The sequence below is a fragment of the Gasterosteus aculeatus genome, chromosome 3 (assembly GCF_964276395.1).
Source record: "Gasterosteus aculeatus chromosome 3, fGasAcu3.hap1.1, whole genome shotgun sequence".
In the NCBI taxonomy this organism is placed as follows: domain Eukaryota; kingdom Metazoa; phylum Chordata; class Actinopteri; order Perciformes; family Gasterosteidae; genus Gasterosteus; species Gasterosteus aculeatus.
In genome coordinates, this window is record NC_135690.1 from 7475149 (window position 1) to 7488635 (window position 13487).

The window sequence follows — 13487 nt, forward strand, 5'->3', positions numbered from 1 at the left end:
CAAATGAGAGTGTTGTACTGCTGACAGAAGAAGCTCTACTTATTATTTGTGTCTCCGGGCATAAAGAAATTGAGGAAAGGGGGATTAAAAACCCTGCCCCGTGTGAGGGTCGAACTCACGGCCTTCAGATTATGAGACTGACGCGCTGCCTACTGCGCCAACGAGGCACAAAGGCTTCTCTGTGTACATATTTCCAGCTTAGGAGTTCATGTTGCAGTGTAGGAGTTCAAGTTGCCACGAAGTAAAGAGCAGCACGGGGTACGGCGATTTATAAACGGATAACCCAAAGGGCTTCTTCAGGGACTTTACACAGCGCCCCTCTGCCTTGACAAGTAAACCCTCTATTGATCTTTCAGTGACTATTACATCTACCATCAATGTCCAAATTGATGTTTTGGCTTGTTTTCTGTTGCCTTTTGTCCTCAATGAATTATTACAATGAAAGGTTTTAGGATTGCCCTTTTCTGTGCTTGGTCGGCCTAAATGTCTGAATGAAGTGGTGCAATGGCAAGTGGACAGGTTCTTTGATATTTGATATGACTCTTCTCCATGGCAAGTCTTGTACTTTTCACGGAGCAAAGCAGAGTTGCAGGTAAGAATTCTGCCCAAAGAGTCCAAATTTCCCCACCCAAAACAGCTGACAGGAAGGTTCCACCGAGACTTGAACTCGGATTACTGGATTCAGAGTCCAGAGTGCTGACCATTACACCATGGAACCCACGGATGAAGACAAAAACGAGCCAACTCAGCATGTCTGCGTGAGGGGCGAGATCTCCAAGACAAATGAGAGTGTTGTACTGCTGACAGAAGAAGCTCTACTTATTATTTGTGTCTCCGGGCATAAAGAAATTGAGGAAAGGGGGTTTAAAAACCCTGCCCCGTGTGAGGGTCGAACTCACGGCCTTCAGATTATGAGACTGACGCGCTGCCTACTGCGCCAACGAGGCACAAAGGGTTCTCTGTGTACATATTTCCAGCGTAGGAGTTCAAGTTGCAGTGTAGGAGTTGAAGCTGCCACGAAGTAAAGAGCAGCACGGGGTACGGCGATTTATAAACGGATAACCCAAAGGGCTTCTTCAGGGACTTTACACAGCGCCCCTCTGCCTTGACAAGTAAACCCCCTATTGATCTTTCAGTGACTATTACATCTACCATCAATGTCCAAATTGATGTTTTGGCTTGTTTTCTGTTGCCTTTTGTCCTCAATGAATTATTACAATGAAAGGTTTTAGGATTGCCCTTTTCTGTGCTTGGTCGGCCTAAATGTCTGAATGAAGTGGTGCAATGGCAAGTGGACAGGTTCTTTGATATTTGATATGACTCTTCTCCATGGCAAGTCTTGTACTTTTCACGGAGCAAAGCAGACTTGCAGGTAAGAATTCTGCCCAAAGAGTCCAAATTTCCCCACCCAAAACAGCTGACAGGAAGGTTCCACCGAGACTTGAACTCGGATTACTGGATTCAGAGTCCAGAGTGCTGACCATTACACCATGGAACCCACGGATGAAGACAAAAACGAGCCAACTCAGCATGTCTGCGTGAGGGGCGAGATCTCCAAGACAAATGAGAGTGTTTTACTGCTGACAGAAGAAGCTCTACTTATTATTTGTGTCTCCGGGCATAAAGAAATTGAGGAAAGGGGGATTAAAAACCCTGCCCCGTGTGAGGGTCGAACTCACGGCCTTCAGATTATGAGACTGACGCGCTGCCTACTGCGCCAACGAGGCACAAAGGCTTCTCTGTGTACATATTTCCAGCTTAGGAGTTCAAGTTGCAGTGTAGGAGTTCAAGTTGCCACGAAGTAAAGAGCAGCACGGGGTACGGCGATTTATAAACGGATAACCCAAAGGGCTTCTTCAGGGACTTTACACAGCACCCCTCTGCCTTGACAAGTAAACCCTCTATTGATCTTTCAGTGACTATTACATCTACCATCAATGTCCAAATTGATGTTTTGGCTTGTTTTCTGTTGCCTTTTGTCCTCAATGAATTATTACAATGAAAGGTTTTAGGATTGCCCTTTTCTGTGCTTGGTCGGCCTAAATGTCTGAATGAAGTGGTGCAATGGCAAGTGGACAGGTTCTTTGATATTTGATATGACTCTTCTCCATGGCAAGTCTTGTACTTTTCACGGAGCAAAGCAGAGTTGCAGGTAAGAATTCTGCCCAAAGAGTCCAAATTTCCCCACCCAAAACAGCTGACAGGAAGGTTCCACCGAGACTTGAACTCGGATTACTGGATTCAGAGTCCAGAGTGCTGACCATTACACCATGGAACCCACGGATGAAGACAAAAACGAGCCAACTCACCAGGTCTGCGTGAGGGGCGAGATCTCCAAGACAAATGAGAGTGTTTTACTGCTGACAGAAGAAGCTCTACTTATTATTTGTGTCTCCGGGCATAAAGAAATTGAGGAAAGGGGGATTAAAAACCCTGCCCCGTGTGAGGGTCGAACTCACGGCCTTCAGATTATGAGACTGACGCGCTGCCTACTGCGCCAACGAGGCACAAAGGCTTCTCTGTGTACATATTTCCAGCGTAGGAGTTCAAGTTGCAGTGTAGGAGTTCAAGTTGCCACGAAGTAAAGAGCAGCACGGGGTACGGCGATTTATAAACGGATAACCCAAAGGGCTTCTTCAGGGACTTTACACAGCGCCCCTCTGCCTTGACAAGTAAACCCCCTATTGATCTTTCAGTGACTATTACATCTACCATCAATGTCCAAATTGATGTTTTGGCTTGTTTTCTGTTGCCTTTTGTCCTCAATGAATTATTACAATGAAAGGTTTTAGGATTGCCCTTTTCTGTGCTTGGTCGGCCTAAATGTCTGAATGAAGTGGTGCAATGGCAAGTGGACAGGTTCTTTGATATTTGATATGACTCTTCTCCATGGCAAGTCTTGTACTTTTCACGGAGCAAAGCAGACTTGCAGGTAAGAATTCTGCCCAAAGAGTCCAAATTTCCCCACCCAAAACAGCTGACAGGAAGGTTCCACCGAGACTTGAACTCGGATTACTGGATTCAGAGTCCAGAGTGCTGACCATTACACCATGGAACCCACGGATGAAGACAAAAACGAGCCAACTCAGCATGTCTGCGTGAGGGGCGAGATCTCCAAGACAAATGAGAGTGTTGTACTGCTGACAGAAGAAGCTCTACTTATTATTTGTGTCTCCGGGCATAAAGAAATTGAGGAAAGGGGGATTAAAAACCCTGCCCCGTGTGAGGGTCGAACTCACGGCCTTCAGATTATGAGACTGACGCGCTGCCTACTGCGCCAACGAGGCACAAAGGCTTCTCTGTGTACATATTTCCAGCTTAGGAGTTCAAGTTGCAGTGTAGGAGTTCAAGTTGCCACGAAGTAAAGAGCAGCACGGGGTACGGCGATTTATAAACGGATAACCCAAAGGGCTTCTTCAGGGACTTTACACAGCGCCCCTCTGCCTTGACAAGTAAACCCTCTATTGATCTTTCAGTGACTATTACATCTACCATCAATGTCCAAATTGATGTTTTGGCTTGTTTTCTGTTGCCTTTTGTCCTCAATGAATTATTACAATGAAAGGTTTTAGGATTGCCCTTTTCTGTGCTTGGTCGGCCTAAATGTCTGAATGAAGTGGTGCAATGGCAAGTGGACAGGTTCTTTGATATTTGATATGACTCTTCTCCATGGCAAGTCTTGTACTTTTCACGGAGCAAAGCAGAGTTGCAGGTAAGAATTCTGCCCAAAGAGTCCAAATTTCCCCACCCAAAACAGCTGACAGGAAGGTTCCACCGAGACTTGAACTCGGATTACTGGATTCAGAGTCCAGAGTGCTGACCATTACACCATGGAACCCACGGATGAAGACAAAAACGAGCCAACTCACCAGGTCTGCGTGAGGGGCGAGATCTCCAAGACAAATGAGAGTGTTTTACTGCTGACAGAAGAAGCTCTACTTATTATTTGTGTCTCCGGGCATAAAGAAATTGAGGAAAGGGGGATTAAAAACCCTGCCCCGTGTGAGGGTCGAACTCACGGCCTTCAGATTATGAGACTGACGCGCTGCCTACTGCGCCAACGAGGCACAAAGGCTTCTCTGTGTACATATTTCCAGCGTAGGAGTTCAAGTTGCAGTGTAGGAGTTCAAGTTGCCACGAAGTAAAGAGCAGCACGGGGTACGGCGATTTATAAACGGATAACCCAAAGGGCTTCTTCAGGGACTTTACACAGCGCCCCTCTGCCTTGACAAGTAAACCCCCTATTGATCTTTCAGTGACTATTACATCTACCATCAATGTCCAAATTGATGTTTTGGCTTGTTTTCTGTTGCCTTTTGTCCTCAATGAATTATTACAATGAAAGGTTTTAGGATTGCCCTTTTCTGTGCTTGGTCGGCCTAAATGTCTGAATGAAGTGGTGCAATGGCAAGTGGACAGGTTCTTTGATATTTGATATGACTCTTCTCCATGGCAAGTCTTGTACTTTTCACGGAGCAAAGCAGACTTGCAGGTAAGAATTCTGCCCAAAGAGTCCAAATTTCCCCACCCAAAACAGCTGACAGGAAGGTTCCACCGAGACTTGAACTCGGATTACTGGATTCAGAGTCCAGAGTGCTGACCATTACACCATGGAACCCACGGATGAAGACAAAAACGAGCCAACTCAGCATGTCTGCGTGAGGGGCGAGATCTCCAAGACAAATGAGAGTGTTGTACTGCTGACAGAAGAAGCTCTACTTATTATTTGTGTCTCCGGGCATAAAGAAATTGAGGAAAGGGGGATTAAAAACCCTGCCCCGTGTGAGGGTCGAACTCACGGCCTTCAGATTATGAGACTGACGCGCTGCCTACTGCGCCAACGAGGCACAAAGGCTTCTCTGTGTACATATTTCCAGCTTAGGAGTTCAAGTTGCAGTGTAGGAGTTCAAGTTGCCACGAAGTAAAGAGCAGCACGGGGTACGGCGATTTATAAACGGATAACCCAAAGGGCTTCTTCAGGGACTTTACACAGCGCCCCTCTGCCTTGACAAGTAAACCCTCTATTGATCTTTCAGTGACTATTACATCTACCATCAATGTCCAAATTGATGTTTTGGCTTGTTTTCTGTTGCCTTTTGTCCTCAATGAATTATTACAATGAAAGGTTTTAGGATTGCCCTTTTCTGTGCTTGGTCGGCCTAAATGTCTGAATGAAGTGGTGCAATGGCAAGTGGACAGGTTCTTTGATATTTGATATGACTCTTCTCCATGGCAAGTCTTGTACTTTTCACGGAGCAAAGCAGAGTTGCAGGTAAGAATTCTGCCCAAAGAGTCCAAATTTCCCCACCCAAAACAGCTGACAGGAAGGTTCCACCGAGACTTGAACTCGGATTACTGGATTCAGAGTCCAGAGTGCTGACCATTACACCATGGAACCCACGGATGAAGACAAAAACGAGCCAACTCACCAGGTCTGCGTGAGGGGCGAGATCTCCAAGACAAATGAGAGTGTTTTACTGCTGACAGAAGAAGCTCTACTTATTATTTGTGTCTCCGGGCATAAAGAAATTGAGGAAAGGGGGATTAAAAACCCTGCCCCGTGTGAGGGTCGAACTCACGGCCTTCAGATTATGAGACTGACGCGCTGCCTACTGCGCCAACGAGGCACAAAGGCTTCTCTGTGTACATATTTCCAGCGTAGGAGTTCAAGTTGCAGTGTAGGAGTTCAAGTTGCCACGAAGTAAAGAGCAGCACGGGGTACGGCGATTTATAAACGGATAACCCAAAGGGCTTCTTCAGGGACTTTACACAGCGCCCCTCTGCCTTGACAAGTAAACCCCCTATTGATCTTTCAGTGACTATTACATCTACCATCAATGTCCAAATTGATGTTTTGGCTTGTTTTCTGTTGCCTTTTGTCCTCAATGAATTATTACAATGAAAGGTTTTAGGATTGCCCTTTTCTGTGCTTGGTCGGCCTAAATGTCTGAATGAAGTGGTGCAATGGCAAGTGGACAGGTTCTTTGATATTTGATATGACTCTTCTCCATGGCAAGTCTTGTACTTTTCACGGAGCAAAGCAGACTTGCAGGTAAGAATTCTGCCCAAAGAGTCCAAATTTCCCCACCCAAAACAGCTGACAGGAAGGTTCCACCGAGACTTGAACTCGGATTACTGGATTCAGAGTCCAGAGTGCTGACCATTACACCATGGAACCCACGGATGAAGACAAAAACGAGCCAACTCAGCATGTCTGCGTGAGGGGCGAGATCTCCAAGACAAATGAGAGTGTTGTACTGCTGACAGAAGAAGCTCTACTTATTATTTGTGTCTCCGGGCATAAAGAAATTGAGGAAAGGGGGATTAAAAACCCTGCCCCGTGTGAGGGTCGAACTCACGGCCTTCAGATTATGAGACTGACGCGCTGCCTACTGCGCCAACGAGGCACAAAGGCTTCTCTGTGTACATATTTCCAGCTTAGGAGTTCAAGTTGCAGTGTAGGAGTTCAAGTTGCCACGAAGTAAAGAGCAGCACGGGGTACGGCGATTTATAAACGGATAACCCAAAGGGCTTCTTCAGGGACTTTACACAGCGCCCCTCTGCCTTGACAAGTAAACCCTCTATTGATCTTTCAGTGACTATTACATCTACCATCAATGTCCAAATTGATGTTTTGGCTTGTTTTCTGTTGCCTTTTGTCCTCAATGAATTATTACAATGAAAGGTTTTAGGATTGCCCTTTTCTGTGCTTGGTCGGCCTAAATGTCTGAATGAAGTGGTGCAATGGCAAGTGGACAGGTTCTTTGATATTTGATATGACTCTTCTCCATGGCAAGTCTTGTACTTTTCACGGAGCAAAGCAGAGTTGCAGGTAAGAATTCTGCCCAAAGAGTCCAAATTTCCCCACCCAAAACAGCTGACAGGAAGGTTCCACCGAGACTTGAACTCGGATTACTGGATTCAGAGTCCAGAGTGCTGACCATTACACCATGGAACCCACGGATGAAGACAAAAACGAGCCAACTCACCAGGTCTGCGTGAGGGGCGAGATCTCCAAGACAAATGAGAGTGTTTTACTGCTGACAGAAGAAGCTCTACTTATTATTTGTGTCTCCGGGCATAAAGAAATTGAGGAAAGGGGGATTAAAAACCCTGCCCCGTGTGAGGGTCGAACTCACGGCCTTCAGATTATGAGACTGACGCGCTGCCTACTGCGCCAACGAGGCACAAAGGCTTCTCTGTGTACATATTTCCAGCGTAGGAGTTCAAGTTGCAGTGTAGGAGTTCAAGTTGCCACGAAGTAAAGAGCAGCACGGGGTACGGCGATTTATAAACGGATAACCCAAAGGGCTTCTTCAGGGACTTTACACAGCGCCCCTCTGCCTTGACAAGTAAACCCCCTATTGATCTTTCAGTGACTATTACATCTACCATCAATGTCCAAATTGATGTTTTGGCTTGTTTTCTGTTGCCTTTTGTCCTCAATGAATTATTACAATGAAAGGTTTTAGGATTGCCCTTTTCTGTGCTTGGTCGGCCTAAATGTCTGAATGAAGTGGTGCAATGGCAAGTGGACAGGTTCTTTGATATTTGATATGACTCTTCTCCATGGCAAGTCTTGTACTTTTCACGGAGCAAAGCAGACTTGCAGGTAAGAATTCTGCCCAAAGAGTCCAAATTTCCCCACCCAAAACAGCTGACAGGAAGGTTCCACCGAGACTTGAACTCGGATTACTGGATTCAGAGTCCAGAGTGCTGACCATTACACCATGGAACCCACGGATGAAGACAAAAACGAGCCAACTCAGCATGTCTGCGTGAGGGGCGAGATCTCCAAGACAAATGAGAGTGTTGTACTGCTGACAGAAGAAGCTCTACTTATTATTTGTGTCTCCGGGCATAAAGAAATTGAGGAAAGGGGGATTAAAAACCCTGCCCCGTGTGAGGGTCGAACTCACGGCCTTCAGATTATGAGACTGACGCGCTGCCTACTGCGCCAACGAGGCACAAAGGCTTCTCTGTGTACATATTTCCAGCTTAGGAGTTCATGTTGCAGTGTAGGAGTTCAAGTTGCCACGAAGTAAAGAGCAGCACGGGGTACGGCGATTTATAAACGGATAACCCAAAGGGCTTCTTCAGGGACTTTACACAGCGCCCCTCTGCCTTGACAAGTAAACCCTCTATTGATCTTTCAGTGACTATTACATCTACCATCAATGTCCAAATTGATGTTTTGGCTTGTTTTCTGTTGCCTTTTGTCCTCAATGAATTATTACAATGAAAGGTTTTAGGATTGCCCTTTTCTGTGCTTGGTCGGCCTAAATGTCTGAATGAAGTGGTGCAATGGCAAGTGGACAGGTTCTTTGATATTTGATATGACTCTTCTCCATGGCAAGTCTTGTACTTTTCACGGAGCAAAGCAGAGTTGCAGGTAAGAATTCTGCCCAAAGAGTCCAAATTTCCCCACCCAAAACAGCTGACAGGAAGGTTCCACCGAGACTTGAACTCGGATTACTGGATTCAGAGTCCAGAGTGCTGACCATTACACCATGGAACCCACGGATGAAGACAAAAACGAGCCAACTCAGCATGTCTGCGTGAGGGGCGAGATCTCCAAGACAAATGAGAGTGTTGTACTGCTGACAGAAGAAGCTCTACTTATTATTTGTGTCTCCGGGCATAAAGAAATTGAGGAAAGGGGGTTTAAAAACCCTGCCCCGTGTGAGGGTCGAACTCACGGCCTTCAGATTATGAGACTGACGCGCTGCCTACTGCGCCAACGAGGCACAAAGGGTTCTCTGTGTACATATTTCCAGCGTAGGAGTTCAAGTTGCAGTGTAGGAGTTGAAGCTGCCACGAAGTAAAGAGCAGCACGGGGTACGGCGATTTATAAACGGATAACCCAAAGGGCTTCTTCAGGGACTTTACACAGCGCCCCTCTGCCTTGACAAGTAAACCCCCTATTGATCTTTCAGTGACTATTACATCTACCATCAATGTCCAAATTGATGTTTTGGCTTGTTTTCTGTTGCCTTTTGTCCTCAATGAATTATTACAATGAAAGGTTTTAGGATTGCCCTTTTCTGTGCTTGGTCGGCCTAAATGTCTGAATGAAGTGGTGCAATGGCAAGTGGACAGGTTCTTTGATATTTGATATGACTCTTCTCCATGGCAAGTCTTGTACTTTTCACGGAGCAAAGCAGACTTGCAGGTAAGAATTCTGCCCAAAGAGTCCAAATTTCCCCACCCAAAACAGCTGACAGGAAGGTTCCACCGAGACTTGAACTCGGATTACTGGATTCAGAGTCCAGAGTGCTGACCATTACACCATGGAACCCACGGATGAAGACAAAAACGAGCCAACTCAGCATGTCTGCGTGAGGGGCGAGATCTCCAAGACAAATGAGAGTGTTTTACTGCTGACAGAAGAAGCTCTACTTATTATTTGTGTCTCCGGGCATAAAGAAATTGAGGAAAGGGGGATTAAAAACCCTGCCCCGTGTGAGGGTCGAACTCACGGCCTTCAGATTATGAGACTGACGCGCTGCCTACTGCGCCAACGAGGCACAAAGGCTTCTCTGTGTACATATTTCCAGCTTAGGAGTTCAAGTTGCAGTGTAGGAGTTCAAGTTGCCACGAAGTAAAGAGCAGCACGGGGTACGGCGATTTATAAACGGATAACCCAAAGGGCTTCTTCAGGGACTTTACACAGCACCCCTCTGCCTTGACAAGTAAACCCTCTATTGATCTTTCAGTGACTATTACATCTACCATCAATGTCCAAATTGATGTTTTGGCTTGTTTTCTGTTGCCTTTTGTCCTCAATGAATTATTACAATGAAAGGTTTTAGGATTGCCCTTTTCTGTGCTTGGTCGGCCTAAATGTCTGAATGAAGTGGTGCAATGGCAAGTGGACAGGTTCTTTGATATTTGATATGACTCTTCTCCATGGCAAGTCTTGTACTTTTCACGGAGCAAAGCAGAGTTGCAGGTAAGAATTCTGCCCAAAGAGTCCAAATTTCCCCACCCAAAACAGCTGACAGGAAGGTTCCACCGAGACTTGAACTCGGATTACTGGATTCAGAGTCCAGAGTGCTGACCATTACACCATGGAACCCACGGATGAAGACAAAAACGAGCCAACTCACCAGGTCTGCGTGAGGGGCGAGATCTCCAAGACAAATGAGAGTGTTTTACTGCTGACAGAAGAAGCTCTACTTATTATTTGTGTCTCCGGGCATAAAGAAATTGAGGAAAGGGGGATTAAAAACCCTGCCCCGTGTGAGGGTCGAACTCACGGCCTTCAGATTATGAGACTGACGCGCTGCCTACTGCGCCAACGAGGCACAAAGGCTTCTCTGTGTACATATTTCCAGCGTAGGAGTTCAAGTTGCAGTGTAGGAGTTCAAGTTGCCACGAAGTAAAGAGCAGCACGGGGTACGGCGATTTATAAACGGATAACCCAAAGGGCTTCTTCAGGGACTTTACACAGCGCCCCTCTGCCTTGACAAGTAAACCCCCTATTGATCTTTCAGTGACTATTACATCTACCATCAATGTCCAAATTGATGTTTTGGCTTGTTTTCTGTTGCCTTTTGTCCTCAATGAATTATTACAATGAAAGGTTTTAGGATTGCCCTTTTCTGTGCTTGGTCGGCCTAAATGTCTGAATGAAGTGGTGCAATGGCAAGTGGACAGGTTCTTTGATATTTGATATGACTCTTCTCCATGGCAAGTCTTGTACTTTTCACGGAGCAAAGCAGACTTGCAGGTAAGAATTCTGCCCAAAGAGTCCAAATTTCCCCACCCAAAACAGCTGACAGGAAGGTTCCACCGAGACTTGAACTCGGATTACTGGATTCAGAGTCCAGAGTGCTGACCATTACACCATGGAACCCACGGATGAAGACAAAAACGAGCCAACTCAGCATGTCTGCGTGAGGGGCGAGATCTCCAAGACAAATGAGAGTGTTGTACTGCTGACAGAAGAAGCTCTACTTATTATTTGTGTCTCCGGGCATAAAGAAATTGAGGAAAGGGGGATTAAAAACCCTGCCCCGTGTGAGGGTCGAACTCACGGCCTTCAGATTATGAGACTGACGCGCTGCCTACTGCGCCAACGAGGCACAAAGGCTTCTCTGTGTACATATTTCCAGCGTAGGAGTTCAAGTTGCAGTGTAGGAGTTGAAGCTGCCACGAAGTAAAGAGCAGCACGGGGTACGGCGATTTATAAACGGATAACCCAAAGGGCTTCTTCAGGGACTTTACACAGCGCCCCTCTGCCTTGACAAGTAAACCCCCTATTGATCTTTCAGTGACTATTACATCTACCATCAATGTCCAAATTGATGTTTTGGCTTGTTTTCTGTTGCCTTTTGTCCTCAATGAATTATTACAATGAAAGGTTTTAGGATTGCCCTTTTCTGTGCTTGGTCGGCCTAAATGTCTGAATGAAGTGGTGCAATGGCAAGTGGACAGGTTCTTTGATATTTGATATGACTCTTCTCCATGGCAAGTCTTGTACTTTTCACGGAGCAAAGCAGACTTGCAGGTAAGAATTCTGCCCAAAGAGTCCAAATTTCCCCACCCAAAACAGCTGACAGGAAGGTTCCACCGAGACTTGAACTCGGATTACTGGATTCAGAGTCCAGAGTGCTGACCATTACACCATGGAACCCACGGATGAAGACAAAAACGAGCCAACTCAGCATGTCTGCGTGAGGGGCGAGATCTCCAAGACAAATGAGAGTGTTGTACTGCTGACAGAAGAAGCTCTACTTATTATTTGTGTCTCCGGGCATAAAGAAATTGAGGAAAGGGGGATTAAAAACCCTGCCCCGTGTGAGGGTCGAACTCACGGCCTTCAGATTATGAGACTGACGCGCTGCCTACTGCGCCAACGAGGCACAAAGGCTTCTCTGTGTACATATTTCCAGCTTAGGAGTTCAAGTTGCAGTGTAGGAGTTCAAGTTGCCACGAAGTAAAGAGCAGCACGGGGTACGGCGATTTATAAACGGATAACCCAAAGGGCTTCTTCAGGGACTTTACACAGCGCCCCTCTGCCTTGACAAGTAAACCCTCTATTGATCTTTCAGTGACTATTACATCTACCATCAATGTCCAAATTGATGTTTTGGCTTGTTTTCTGTTGCCTTTTGTCCTCAATGAATTATTACAATGAAAGGTTTTAGGATTGCCCTTTTCTGTGCTTGGTCGGCCTAAATGTCTGAATGAAGTGGTGCAATGGCAAGTGGACAGGTTCTTTGATATTTGATATGACTCTTCTCCATGGCAAGTCTTGTACTTTTCACGGAGCAAAGCAGAGTTGCAGGTAAGAATTCTGCCCAAAGAGTCCAAATTTCCCCACCCAAAACAGCTGACAGGAAGGTTCCACCGAGACTTGAACTCGGATTACTGGATTCAGAGTCCAGAGTGCTGACCATTACACCATGGAACCCACGGATGAAGACAAAAACGAGCCAACTCACCAGGTCTGCGTGAGGGGCGAGATCTCCAAGACAAATGAGAGTGTTTTACTGCTGACAGAAGAAGCTCTACTTATTATTTGTGTCTCCGGGCATAAAGAAATTGAGGAAAGGGGGATTAAAAACCCTGCCCCGTGTGAGGGTCGAACTCACGGCCTTCAGATTATGAGACTGACGCGCTGCCTACTGCGCCAACGAGGCACAAAGGCTTCTCTGTGTACATATTTCCAGCGTAGGAGTTCAAGTTGCAGTGTAGGAGTTCAAGTTGCCACGAAGTAAAGAGCAGCACGGGGTACGGCGATTTATAAACGGATAACCCAAAGGGCTTCTTCAGGGACTTTACACAGCGCCCCTCTGCCTTGACAAGTAAACCCCCTATTGATCTTTCAGTGACTATTACATCTACCATCAATGTCCAAATTGATGTTTTGGCTTGTTTTCTGTTGCCTTTTGTCCTCAATGAATTATTACAATGAAAGGTTTTAGGATTGCCCTTTTCTGTGCTTGGTCGGCCTAAATGTCTGAATGAAGTGGTGCAATGGCAAGTGGACAGGTTCTTTGATATTTGATATGACTCTTCTCCATGGCAAGTCTTGTACTTTTCACGGAGCAAAGCAGACTTGCAGGTAAGAATTCTGCCCAAAGAGTCCAAATTTCCCCACCCAAAACAGCTGACAGGAAGGTTCCACCGAGACTTGAACTCGGATTACTGGATTCAGAGTCCAGAGTGCTGACCATTACACCATGGAACCCACGGATGAAGACAAAAACGAGCCAACTCAGCATGTCTGCGTGAGGGGCGAGATCTCCAAGACAAATGAGAGTGTTGTACTGCTGACAGAAGAAGCTCTACTTATTATTTGTGTCTCCGGGCATAAAGAAATTGAGGAAAGGGGGATTAAAAACCCTGCCCCGTGTGAGGGTCGAACTCACGGCCTTCAGATTATGAGACTGACGCGCTGCCTACTGCGCCAACGAGGCACAAAGGCTTCTCTGTGTACATATTTCCAGCGTAGGAGTTCAAGTTGCAGTGTAGGAGTT

The 13487-nt window shown here is 46.2% G+C and overlaps 35 non-coding genes across 35 annotated transcripts; all 35 read right to left on the reverse strand.

Annotated features, from left to right (window-relative positions):
- Positions 1–94: 94 nt before the first annotated feature.
- trnam-cau (transfer RNA methionine (anticodon CAU)) lies at positions 95–167 on the reverse strand. Its single transcript has one exon. It is a non-coding gene; the product is annotated as a tRNA-Met (tRNA).
- Positions 168–646: 479 nt separating this feature from the next.
- Positions 647–718, reverse strand: trnaq-cug (transfer RNA glutamine (anticodon CUG)). Its single transcript has one exon. It is a non-coding gene; the product is annotated as a tRNA-Gln (tRNA).
- A 156-nt stretch (positions 719–874) lies between these two features.
- On the reverse strand, positions 875–947 carry trnam-cau (transfer RNA methionine (anticodon CAU)). The gene has a single exon. It is a non-coding gene; the product is annotated as a tRNA-Met (tRNA).
- A 479-nt stretch (positions 948–1426) lies between these two features.
- Positions 1427–1498, reverse strand: trnaq-cug (transfer RNA glutamine (anticodon CUG)). Its single transcript has one exon. It is a non-coding gene; the product is annotated as a tRNA-Gln (tRNA).
- Positions 1499–1654: 156 nt separating this feature from the next.
- trnam-cau (transfer RNA methionine (anticodon CAU)) lies at positions 1655–1727 on the reverse strand. The gene has a single exon. It is a non-coding gene; the product is annotated as a tRNA-Met (tRNA).
- A 479-nt stretch (positions 1728–2206) lies between these two features.
- Positions 2207–2278, reverse strand: trnaq-cug (transfer RNA glutamine (anticodon CUG)). The gene has a single exon. It is a non-coding gene; the product is annotated as a tRNA-Gln (tRNA).
- A 156-nt stretch (positions 2279–2434) lies between these two features.
- trnam-cau (transfer RNA methionine (anticodon CAU)) lies at positions 2435–2507 on the reverse strand. Its single transcript has one exon. It is a non-coding gene; the product is annotated as a tRNA-Met (tRNA).
- Positions 2508–2986: 479 nt separating this feature from the next.
- On the reverse strand, positions 2987–3058 carry trnaq-cug (transfer RNA glutamine (anticodon CUG)). The gene has a single exon. It is a non-coding gene; the product is annotated as a tRNA-Gln (tRNA).
- Positions 3059–3214: 156 nt separating this feature from the next.
- trnam-cau (transfer RNA methionine (anticodon CAU)) lies at positions 3215–3287 on the reverse strand. The gene has a single exon. It is a non-coding gene; the product is annotated as a tRNA-Met (tRNA).
- A 479-nt stretch (positions 3288–3766) lies between these two features.
- trnaq-cug (transfer RNA glutamine (anticodon CUG)) lies at positions 3767–3838 on the reverse strand. Its single transcript has one exon. It is a non-coding gene; the product is annotated as a tRNA-Gln (tRNA).
- Positions 3839–3994: 156 nt separating this feature from the next.
- trnam-cau (transfer RNA methionine (anticodon CAU)) lies at positions 3995–4067 on the reverse strand. Its single transcript has one exon. It is a non-coding gene; the product is annotated as a tRNA-Met (tRNA).
- A 479-nt stretch (positions 4068–4546) lies between these two features.
- trnaq-cug (transfer RNA glutamine (anticodon CUG)) lies at positions 4547–4618 on the reverse strand. The gene has a single exon. It is a non-coding gene; the product is annotated as a tRNA-Gln (tRNA).
- A 156-nt stretch (positions 4619–4774) lies between these two features.
- trnam-cau (transfer RNA methionine (anticodon CAU)) lies at positions 4775–4847 on the reverse strand. Its single transcript has one exon. It is a non-coding gene; the product is annotated as a tRNA-Met (tRNA).
- A 479-nt stretch (positions 4848–5326) lies between these two features.
- On the reverse strand, positions 5327–5398 carry trnaq-cug (transfer RNA glutamine (anticodon CUG)). The gene has a single exon. It is a non-coding gene; the product is annotated as a tRNA-Gln (tRNA).
- A 156-nt stretch (positions 5399–5554) lies between these two features.
- On the reverse strand, positions 5555–5627 carry trnam-cau (transfer RNA methionine (anticodon CAU)). The gene has a single exon. It is a non-coding gene; the product is annotated as a tRNA-Met (tRNA).
- Positions 5628–6106: 479 nt separating this feature from the next.
- On the reverse strand, positions 6107–6178 carry trnaq-cug (transfer RNA glutamine (anticodon CUG)). Its single transcript has one exon. It is a non-coding gene; the product is annotated as a tRNA-Gln (tRNA).
- Positions 6179–6334: 156 nt separating this feature from the next.
- trnam-cau (transfer RNA methionine (anticodon CAU)) lies at positions 6335–6407 on the reverse strand. Its single transcript has one exon. It is a non-coding gene; the product is annotated as a tRNA-Met (tRNA).
- A 479-nt stretch (positions 6408–6886) lies between these two features.
- On the reverse strand, positions 6887–6958 carry trnaq-cug (transfer RNA glutamine (anticodon CUG)). Its single transcript has one exon. It is a non-coding gene; the product is annotated as a tRNA-Gln (tRNA).
- A 156-nt stretch (positions 6959–7114) lies between these two features.
- On the reverse strand, positions 7115–7187 carry trnam-cau (transfer RNA methionine (anticodon CAU)). The gene has a single exon. It is a non-coding gene; the product is annotated as a tRNA-Met (tRNA).
- Positions 7188–7666: 479 nt separating this feature from the next.
- Positions 7667–7738, reverse strand: trnaq-cug (transfer RNA glutamine (anticodon CUG)). Its single transcript has one exon. It is a non-coding gene; the product is annotated as a tRNA-Gln (tRNA).
- Positions 7739–7894: 156 nt separating this feature from the next.
- trnam-cau (transfer RNA methionine (anticodon CAU)) lies at positions 7895–7967 on the reverse strand. Its single transcript has one exon. It is a non-coding gene; the product is annotated as a tRNA-Met (tRNA).
- Positions 7968–8446: 479 nt separating this feature from the next.
- Positions 8447–8518, reverse strand: trnaq-cug (transfer RNA glutamine (anticodon CUG)). The gene has a single exon. It is a non-coding gene; the product is annotated as a tRNA-Gln (tRNA).
- A 156-nt stretch (positions 8519–8674) lies between these two features.
- trnam-cau (transfer RNA methionine (anticodon CAU)) lies at positions 8675–8747 on the reverse strand. The gene has a single exon. It is a non-coding gene; the product is annotated as a tRNA-Met (tRNA).
- Positions 8748–9226: 479 nt separating this feature from the next.
- Positions 9227–9298, reverse strand: trnaq-cug (transfer RNA glutamine (anticodon CUG)). The gene has a single exon. It is a non-coding gene; the product is annotated as a tRNA-Gln (tRNA).
- Positions 9299–9454: 156 nt separating this feature from the next.
- On the reverse strand, positions 9455–9527 carry trnam-cau (transfer RNA methionine (anticodon CAU)). Its single transcript has one exon. It is a non-coding gene; the product is annotated as a tRNA-Met (tRNA).
- Positions 9528–10006: 479 nt separating this feature from the next.
- Positions 10007–10078, reverse strand: trnaq-cug (transfer RNA glutamine (anticodon CUG)). Its single transcript has one exon. It is a non-coding gene; the product is annotated as a tRNA-Gln (tRNA).
- A 156-nt stretch (positions 10079–10234) lies between these two features.
- trnam-cau (transfer RNA methionine (anticodon CAU)) lies at positions 10235–10307 on the reverse strand. Its single transcript has one exon. It is a non-coding gene; the product is annotated as a tRNA-Met (tRNA).
- A 479-nt stretch (positions 10308–10786) lies between these two features.
- Positions 10787–10858, reverse strand: trnaq-cug (transfer RNA glutamine (anticodon CUG)). Its single transcript has one exon. It is a non-coding gene; the product is annotated as a tRNA-Gln (tRNA).
- A 156-nt stretch (positions 10859–11014) lies between these two features.
- On the reverse strand, positions 11015–11087 carry trnam-cau (transfer RNA methionine (anticodon CAU)). The gene has a single exon. It is a non-coding gene; the product is annotated as a tRNA-Met (tRNA).
- A 479-nt stretch (positions 11088–11566) lies between these two features.
- On the reverse strand, positions 11567–11638 carry trnaq-cug (transfer RNA glutamine (anticodon CUG)). Its single transcript has one exon. It is a non-coding gene; the product is annotated as a tRNA-Gln (tRNA).
- Positions 11639–11794: 156 nt separating this feature from the next.
- trnam-cau (transfer RNA methionine (anticodon CAU)) lies at positions 11795–11867 on the reverse strand. Its single transcript has one exon. It is a non-coding gene; the product is annotated as a tRNA-Met (tRNA).
- Positions 11868–12346: 479 nt separating this feature from the next.
- Positions 12347–12418, reverse strand: trnaq-cug (transfer RNA glutamine (anticodon CUG)). Its single transcript has one exon. It is a non-coding gene; the product is annotated as a tRNA-Gln (tRNA).
- A 156-nt stretch (positions 12419–12574) lies between these two features.
- trnam-cau (transfer RNA methionine (anticodon CAU)) lies at positions 12575–12647 on the reverse strand. Its single transcript has one exon. It is a non-coding gene; the product is annotated as a tRNA-Met (tRNA).
- A 479-nt stretch (positions 12648–13126) lies between these two features.
- Positions 13127–13198, reverse strand: trnaq-cug (transfer RNA glutamine (anticodon CUG)). Its single transcript has one exon. It is a non-coding gene; the product is annotated as a tRNA-Gln (tRNA).
- A 156-nt stretch (positions 13199–13354) lies between these two features.
- trnam-cau (transfer RNA methionine (anticodon CAU)) lies at positions 13355–13427 on the reverse strand. The gene has a single exon. It is a non-coding gene; the product is annotated as a tRNA-Met (tRNA).
- Positions 13428–13487: the final 60 nt, after the last annotated feature.